This window comes from Notothenia coriiceps, unplaced genomic scaffold, assembly GCF_000735185.1.
Source record: "Notothenia coriiceps isolate Sejong01 unplaced genomic scaffold, NC01 NC01_scaffold00017405, whole genome shotgun sequence".
NCBI classification, from domain to species: Eukaryota; Metazoa; Chordata; class Actinopteri; order Perciformes; family Nototheniidae; genus Notothenia; species Notothenia coriiceps.
Window position 1 is genome coordinate 73,738 of NW_011350106.1, and position 8,193 is coordinate 81,930.

Below are 8,193 nucleotides of genomic sequence, written 5' to 3' on the forward strand. Positions count from 1 at the left end.
CCTACAGCCACCTGACCTCCTGTCCACCTGCACATCATCCCCTTACTGATCAGTTTGTATTAAGCCCTGATGTTCTGTTCATTCCCTTTGGAGCCTTGTTACGTTGCGAGCTGTAGCACAAAGTTCTGTTTTGCCTTGCCTTCACCAAAACTAGAAAACATTTCTTCTGTAAAGTTTCTGTTGCCTGCAGTCCCCTGCATTGGGTTAACCTGCTCTTTTCTTTGTGCCAAAAGTTGTAATATTGGAAAATATTGAAGTCGCGTCAGTCAAGTAGGCAGCTCTTCGATGTTGCTCAGGAAACATTCCTAATCACAATGATAAAATAATGAGACTTGAATTTTGAAACTGAATATTGAGAGAATAAGCGGCCAAGAACATCTCTTAATGTGGTTTAGCGTGGGTGCATTCCTTTATGATCAAACCCTCCAGGACCCATGTTGATGCCCTCGATATATAGAGAGAACTGAATACAGCATTGGAGGCTTTCCTTTGAAAGTTGCTCAGTGGAACATGAGGCCAAACTGGCATTATCTTGGCCCAAACACTATTTTGTTTTTCTTAAGCCGCGCCCCCTATCGGCTCATTCAGAACCATGTCACATCCCTTCTCAGCTCAGTCAAATGAATGGGGTGGGAAATAACTCTTTTGGTGTATTTTAACCCCTAACCCTTCTGATTTAAATGATAACTATTAATGTGTTTTACCTTCAAGTTGATTTATGTGAGACAAAATGTATCTGGTAATTTACGAACATCTCCTTACCATTGTAAGTCAATAGGAAAAGTATTTTTAGGCCCAAATGAAGTGACTGACATGGAAGTTGTACTACCACTGTTTGGCCACTAGGAAAATGTGGCGCATTGCTCACTTCCTCAGGGCTTGGTTAAAACCGTTAAAACCAGATCTGACCATGGCTTGGAACTGTCACCCAAAATAAATTGTATCTTATTTGAATTGCATTAACTCAATGTGTGAGAAAAAACGGAGACGAAAAGAGACTTGGCAGCTTCTTAAAAGAAAAGGTGAGGAGTTATCTCCCTCTCATCTCTCCGTTAGTTTTGTCAACTCTCCTGCTGCCTCCTTCCCTCCCTCCCTCCCTCCCTCTCCCTAGCAGGTGTCTCACCCACACTGTGGCCTCTGGCTGCAGTAGCAGTGTAGCGCACCGAGATAAGGGCTGTACAGAGACAAGCGCACATCCTGTATGAGGTTAGGGCCCCACCAGTACAGCACTCCGCTGCAATGTATGTTTGTGTATGTGTGACCGCAGCTCCTTCCCGTCTCCACGCCAATGAGGACAGAGCCTGCGGTTGCCAGGCACAGGTGTGTGTGTTTGCGGCGACAGAGAGAGACCTGAGAAACTCCGCCGCGTTCTGATCTCATGGTCCTTTTGATAAGTGTGAAAAGCAAACAAGGTCAGAAAAGGTGAGGCGGCCCTGCCGTTATGATGGCGGTCTACAGATGTTGTGATCTCTCTGCTAGCTTTCAACTCCCTCCCCCCCAGTGAGGCTTGTCTGCGGTTTTAAGATGACATTGTTCGATACAAAGGTTTCAGTCTCTATTTCATTGTCAAATATCCTCCCTGATCTTTCCCGTGCTGCTTGGCACTTAGGGGGGAAGGAGGTCTGTGAAACTTGTTGGTGGCCCGGGATTGAAATTCATATCGGCGTCGCAAACCCATTTGTCAAAGACAATGTGTGCACAAACTCAACTTTGACAGTGAAAACCAAGTTTATTCACTCTTTCTTCACACATCTGGGACTGCAATGCCCTCTCATGGCTGCACAAGCATACACCCGGTGTGTGGTTTAAAATGGAGAGGAGAAGTGAAAGAGAGCCTACCACAACATGCTATTGTATCGAATGAGGGTGGCCGTGTTCAAAGATGAACATCATATGTTGTCAATATGGAAAAAAAGGATTCCTGTTCTGTACTGTAAATTGCTCTGCCTGCATCTGAACCTCGCTTAGAGGAAGGAGCCTCTAATGTGTGCATCATCCCCGCTGTGGACGTGTGTATATATAAAAAAGAAAAACCTGTGTTTACAGCATCCGTGTGAACTTATGAATTTATGTATGTGCACATGTGATAACACATTTCCAATATTCTTAAGGCTGTGATATTGCTTGAAACTACTGAAGTTTATGCATGCTTGACACGCATTCTGCTTGACACACCCACACCCACACACCGGATATCATCTACAGGCCATCTAAAAGGCCATCCCATCAAAGCAGCGACTATTTTTCCCACTCCCTGCCTGGCTTTTTCTCTCTAAATCTGACACTGCTCTCATAATAAGCAGCCTTGCATATCAGCTCCTTGGAAAAGAGATGCAACTGCTCAACTGAAGGGAAGGACGGAGGTGGTGGGGAGTGGGGGGAAAGGAAGGAGGGAAGTGAAGGGGGGGGATAGAAATCGCGAAGACTTCTGTCACTTCATGAAAAATAGCTTCCCCTTTGGACGGAACTTCACAGGCCACAATCAAGCGGTGCCAAGACGCTGCAATCGTGGCAAATCAAGTCAGCATCTATTAATAATATTTCTGGGGCTGCTGCGGTGAGTGCGCGCCGTGTCCTCCCGCTGTCACAGCCCCGTGATGGAGCGCTGCCTTTATCTCAGCCCTGGCACGCTTCTGTCACCGTGATAAACAATTCACACACAAATATGAATAAGGATCCTCCCAGTAGGCCCCTACACACCCTGCCTTTTCCCCTCATTTTCTAGATGGGGGGAATGTAATCTTCTCTCTTTTTCTCTCTTCCGCACTCTCTCCATCACCCTCTTCCTCTCCTCCATCTATCTCTTCTTTCCCCTTCTTTCTTTTCTTCTTCTTCACCCTCCCTCCACCACCTCCGCCATACCCCTCCTTTCTCTTTCTTTCCAATCTGTCTTTCAAAGATATGTAAATGACCCCGAGATGGGACCCCAGTGCGTAGGTGGTGTAGCGTGAATGTCAAAGCCCGGGCCTGTGAACCCTGCACACACACGTGCACACATGCACACACACCTGCACTGTGTCTGCTTTGCATGCATATTCACAATGTTAGAGTTGTCATGTGTATGCCATGCACACATATACACACTTTCTTGCACACACACACACACACACACACACACACACACACACACACACACACACACACACCATACTTCACACCACACACACACACAACACACACACACACACCACACACACAACACACACACACACACACACACCACACACAGCACCCCCACACACACACACATACACACACACAGACACAGACACAGACACACACACCACACACACACACCACACACACACACACACACACACACACACACACACACACTCATACAGTATCTGAAGGACAATGGTTTGCTGAACAGAAGCAGNTAGAAAAGAATACACAATTAGAAGGAAAAAACTATGAAACAATACAGATTTCAGTATTCTGAGCCCCTGCTCTCCCCCTAACTGACGGCAACAAAAGTCCGACATTAGACAGTTAAAATAAAGAAGTAAAAACAATAAGTGTGGCTTGATATTGAGTGAGAAAAAGGTTGATAAACGCTGTGAAAATGGGTCTATTACAAACGTTCAGGGAGCTCTATGCTAGTCAATGAGACTCCCTGATAGTTGAACATCTACACTAAAGGTCCCCCACTGCGTTTGATAGTGACGCCAAGGGATCCTGACATAACGTCACTATAGTACAAGTTGGGAGTGAGAATGTGTTGGACCCTAACCAGCGCCATAGTTCTAACTTGTGTGATGTCCCATTACACCTCATGGTTTACAGGATTCACAGCAATAGAGTGGGCTTGTTCATGACCTCTCTTTGCTTCTGGCGCAGTGCTAGATAATGAAACAACATAATGACCTGGGTACACATGTTTGTGTACATGGGCAATGGTGTGTCCTTGTTCTTACCTTTCATTGTTTGGGTGTCCACTTACACACACACACACACACACACACACACACGCACTCACACACACATTACACATAGAATGGAACTCGTAAAACGCAGACATTCACAAAGGCCAATGACGCATTCACATGATCCTCTGATGATCCCATCTCCCTAGTTGTAAGGTCTGACTTCGGTAGGTTCATAAGTGAAGATTTGGAAACAACATTTTAAAAGATTTCAGGATATTTTATTGGTCAAAATACTTCCAGTATTTGTGTGACGATAAGCTGAGTAAAAGGTCAGCCATGGTGTGTTTTCCAACATTTTTACTACTGGAGGGGAGTGTTCCCCGTTCTCTTTCCGGAGCACATTTTCTGATGCCACATGAATGCAGCACAAATGCCCTCGGTGTATGTGTAATGAAAGTAAAACATAATTTGTTTATCTGCCTCTTTTTTCAGAGCTGCTTCAAAAATTGAATGGGTTCTTGCTTGGCCTTTATGACACTTTTCCACCAAGTTTCAGAAAAAATGGGGCCAGTAACTTTTCAGTAATCCTGAACAGACAAACAAATTAAAAAAAGGCAGTCAGACAAGTATACAAAAGAAGTACAGAAGGGGTAACTCCTCCCTTCGCGACACACTTGCACATTAGCTGAGGCAACACAATTTGGAAATGACCATTCAATGTTCTTCTTACACTACGTAAGGAAATATTTCACCAAATACCTATATTATTTTAGTTTGCCAGTAATTCCACATATGGACGTTACCTATGGTTGCTCAAACTCACTCACTGCTTATGACTAAACTCTAAAAAAAAACTCCAATAAGATTAGAAAGGGTTTTTCAATTTTAGAGGTTAAAAGTACTGTCAACACCAATCAGAAATACAGAGCACATACAAATCCATTATGTGCTACAGCCAGGGACTTCGAGACTCTGAACAGTAGGACTGCAATACTTTCTGTAGTGGACTTCTGAAAGTATCTAGGCGATAACACAATAATAAGTATGTATTTAAAGCTGTTAAAAAAAGGCCCAAAGCATTCAAGGATAAAACTGTTCCCTAAAAACCGAAGTCTTGCAGTACTTAATCTAATGATCTCCTGATGACACTTCAGTCTGTGTATGCAAACATGAGCAAGTCTCTCCCAAAACTGCAAACCACACATGCCAGAATGTTAATTTGTGATGTTTATGACAGAAATGATCTGGAGCAGCTACAATTGCAATGGATATATGACAAATGGCAACACTATCACTCATAAGTACATTTCAAATCTGCGATGTGTTAACAGAAAATAACCCTGAGAACTTTTCTACCCAGTGTCGACACTTGAAGAATACTCAAGTGGCGTCATGAGTGCCTCTTGCTTTATTCGTAGCTACGGGATTAACTCATTCATGTGCACAATTCATTTAGTGAACCCATCACTGCAAAGGAAAAACACATGAATTTAGTTTCAGGGTGGATTCTGGCTGTTAATACTCAAAGCCTGAATCGCATTTGTTGTAACAGAAGATGGAAGAGATACAGAAATGCTTCAGATGTTTTACAGCCCGTTTAACCAGCAGTAAAAATTGCCTCACTTCATATACAGTAGTATATGTATGCTGGGTAACATGTGGGCAACTTGATACAGTATGGAAACAATATAAAGTACGACCACAGATGGCGTGTGGGGTGTTACTCATTACGCGGGATAACATTTGGATAGCATGTGAGTTCACCTCTAAATGAATCTGTCACACTGGGCACGGGGAGTCTGTACCGCGACTGAGAAGCCTGCGGAACAAGTTGTACTGCAAGGATGAGTTTCAGAAGATAATTTATAATTTAATTGGACCTCTGTGTTCCTGGGTGTTTTCATCGTGTAATTACATTAATAAACCTGTTATTAGTTATTGTGTTCATTAGTCAGTGCTCGGAACTTGCACCAGAATTCTGCAGGTCTGTAACAACTCTTTAACTCTGATTTAAGTTGTATCTGTTTCTTTTTATCTCTGCTCTGATTGACTGGACAAAAACAGGGGCCCCGATAACACACACACAAAGTACCAAAAAAGTCATGAAAACCAACAACTAGATTTTTACACACATTTCTAATTCAGCATAGACCAACTTAAAGGTCCCATGTCATGCTTTTCCGGTTATTACCCGTCCCCTTGTGTGCTATGAAGGTTGTTATGAATGTAAACGGTATGCAGAGTCAAACACCTTCAAAGTACACCCTGTAGTGAGTAAAACTCTAACACAGTCTATGCTGCCCCAAAACGCCTCGTTTGAGATTTCTCCTTTTCCATTGTCCTTCCTGGGTACTGTGACGTGTGAATACCCAGAGGCCACACCCTCTGCCAGCATTTCACGAAACAAAGCTTCACAAACCTTTCAGCGATTCATGCCGGATATGTACAGCGTAGGGCACTGAAGAACGATGCTGTTCCTACTTTGTTTGGACCAACCTGTAAGTATTCATCGTTGTTTGTGTATTTATGATGTTTAAAACAAACAATGTATCTACCATGACTGTTTAAATGGGTAAACGTTTTTTCGGGCTGTTAAGCAATTGACACAGTGCTAACTGGGCTAACTAAGTCACACTAGCGTTTCCATATATCAACTCCAATGTCAGCAGATGGCCTTACATGTATCTCATAGCACTAGAATGTCTGCATTCACACAGAAAATACTCATAGACAGTATACTCCGGGTGATTTACCGTACGGTCAGTCGCAAAACTTAATTACATTATAGTTGGCGTTCCTAGCGTGTATGCTACCGAGCTAAACAAGAAGGCTACCAAGAGCTAGACATGAGTTTGCTAGGGAAAACATTGTTTTATGCCAGCTACAATGAATGACCGAACGTAGCAGACTACCCGTATAAGATTGCAATTGTAAACATGTTCTTGCTAGCCTAATATGAACCACTAGATGTTGTTCATAGTAGGTTGGCATATTACACTGTACGAATAAACGTAGGTTAGCATATGAATCTAGCTGGCAAGCTAACAAACCTAAAACAACTAAGTTTCTCTAATATTTTGTGATTTGCATTTGAAACTCCTGGCGTATGACGGGATGACCACTCTGATGCCTCGTCTTAAAAAGCCCCAGCACCAGCTTACAAAGCTGCGATAGGGTAGGCAAGATGCCGAAAATGCCTATAAGGGGAGGAATGGATGTATATATGCAGTGTTTCCCCTAGGATGGAGTCATAGCAGCGGTGCTAAGGCAGGTGGGCCCAGCATAATGTGAACGCGGAGCGCGTGGAATTTCTTTGTGTGTGCGCGTGCGAAGTGCGACCCGCCAATTTGTTTCTATGTGTCTGCCAGCACAAGAAAGGCTCTTGAGGCTTAGTACCAGGGCCGGTTCTAGCCGATTTGCTGCCCTAGGCGAGATTTTATATATAAAGAATATATGAAAAATCTCTACTAAAGACAAATTTAGTAGAGATTTTTCATATATTCTTTATATATAAAATCTCGCCTAGGGCAGCAAATCGGCTAGAACCGGCCCTGGTACTAAGCCTCAAGAGCNTTCAGGGAAGAAAGGCTACTAAGTATTTCCATCCAACTTTATTTTTAGAAATGTACAAAATGAACATGTGTAAATATACATAGCAGTGTTTCCCCTATATACAAATAGTGGCGGCGCAGCGCCGCTGCTGAGATATATGCACGCCGCTGCTAGGGGGCGCCAGTCAGGTACCCAAAAAAAAATATATATTTAAAAAAAAAATGGTATTAAAATAATAATAAGTGGCGACCCTTTTTCCTTTTTTCTTGTTTGTTATGTGGATTTATAGTATTGTGTTACTGTATGTTCAATAAAGGTGTATTTTTGCCAAATCTTGAGACATTGCCACTGTATGTACTGGCAGGGCCGATTTTTGGCATAGGCGACATAGGCGGTCGCCTAGGGCGCCAGATCTGGGGGGCGCTGCGCTGGTAGCTCTGGGAGGGGAAAAAACATTTTTGACCGTTGGCGCTCATCCTAATTTTCGGCCTTGATGTAACAACATTCATAATTAAGTAAATGTAACACCATTTTCATCCCGGTTACACTTTTCATTTGCCCTGTACAATGGGCACTGTAAGTGATGAAAGTGGGGGATGTTGGCTTATCAGGCGCCCGCAGCTCACAGCCAAAGTGCGAGCATGGAAGCGAGAGAGCGAGCAAGAGAGAGAGGGCGCACCGGTACCGGCGCTGTTGTTATTAGAATCTGGTGCTAGCTGCACTAACGGATATAAGAAGTAGATGTTTCTACAACCAGGGTGGAGGAGAGCTC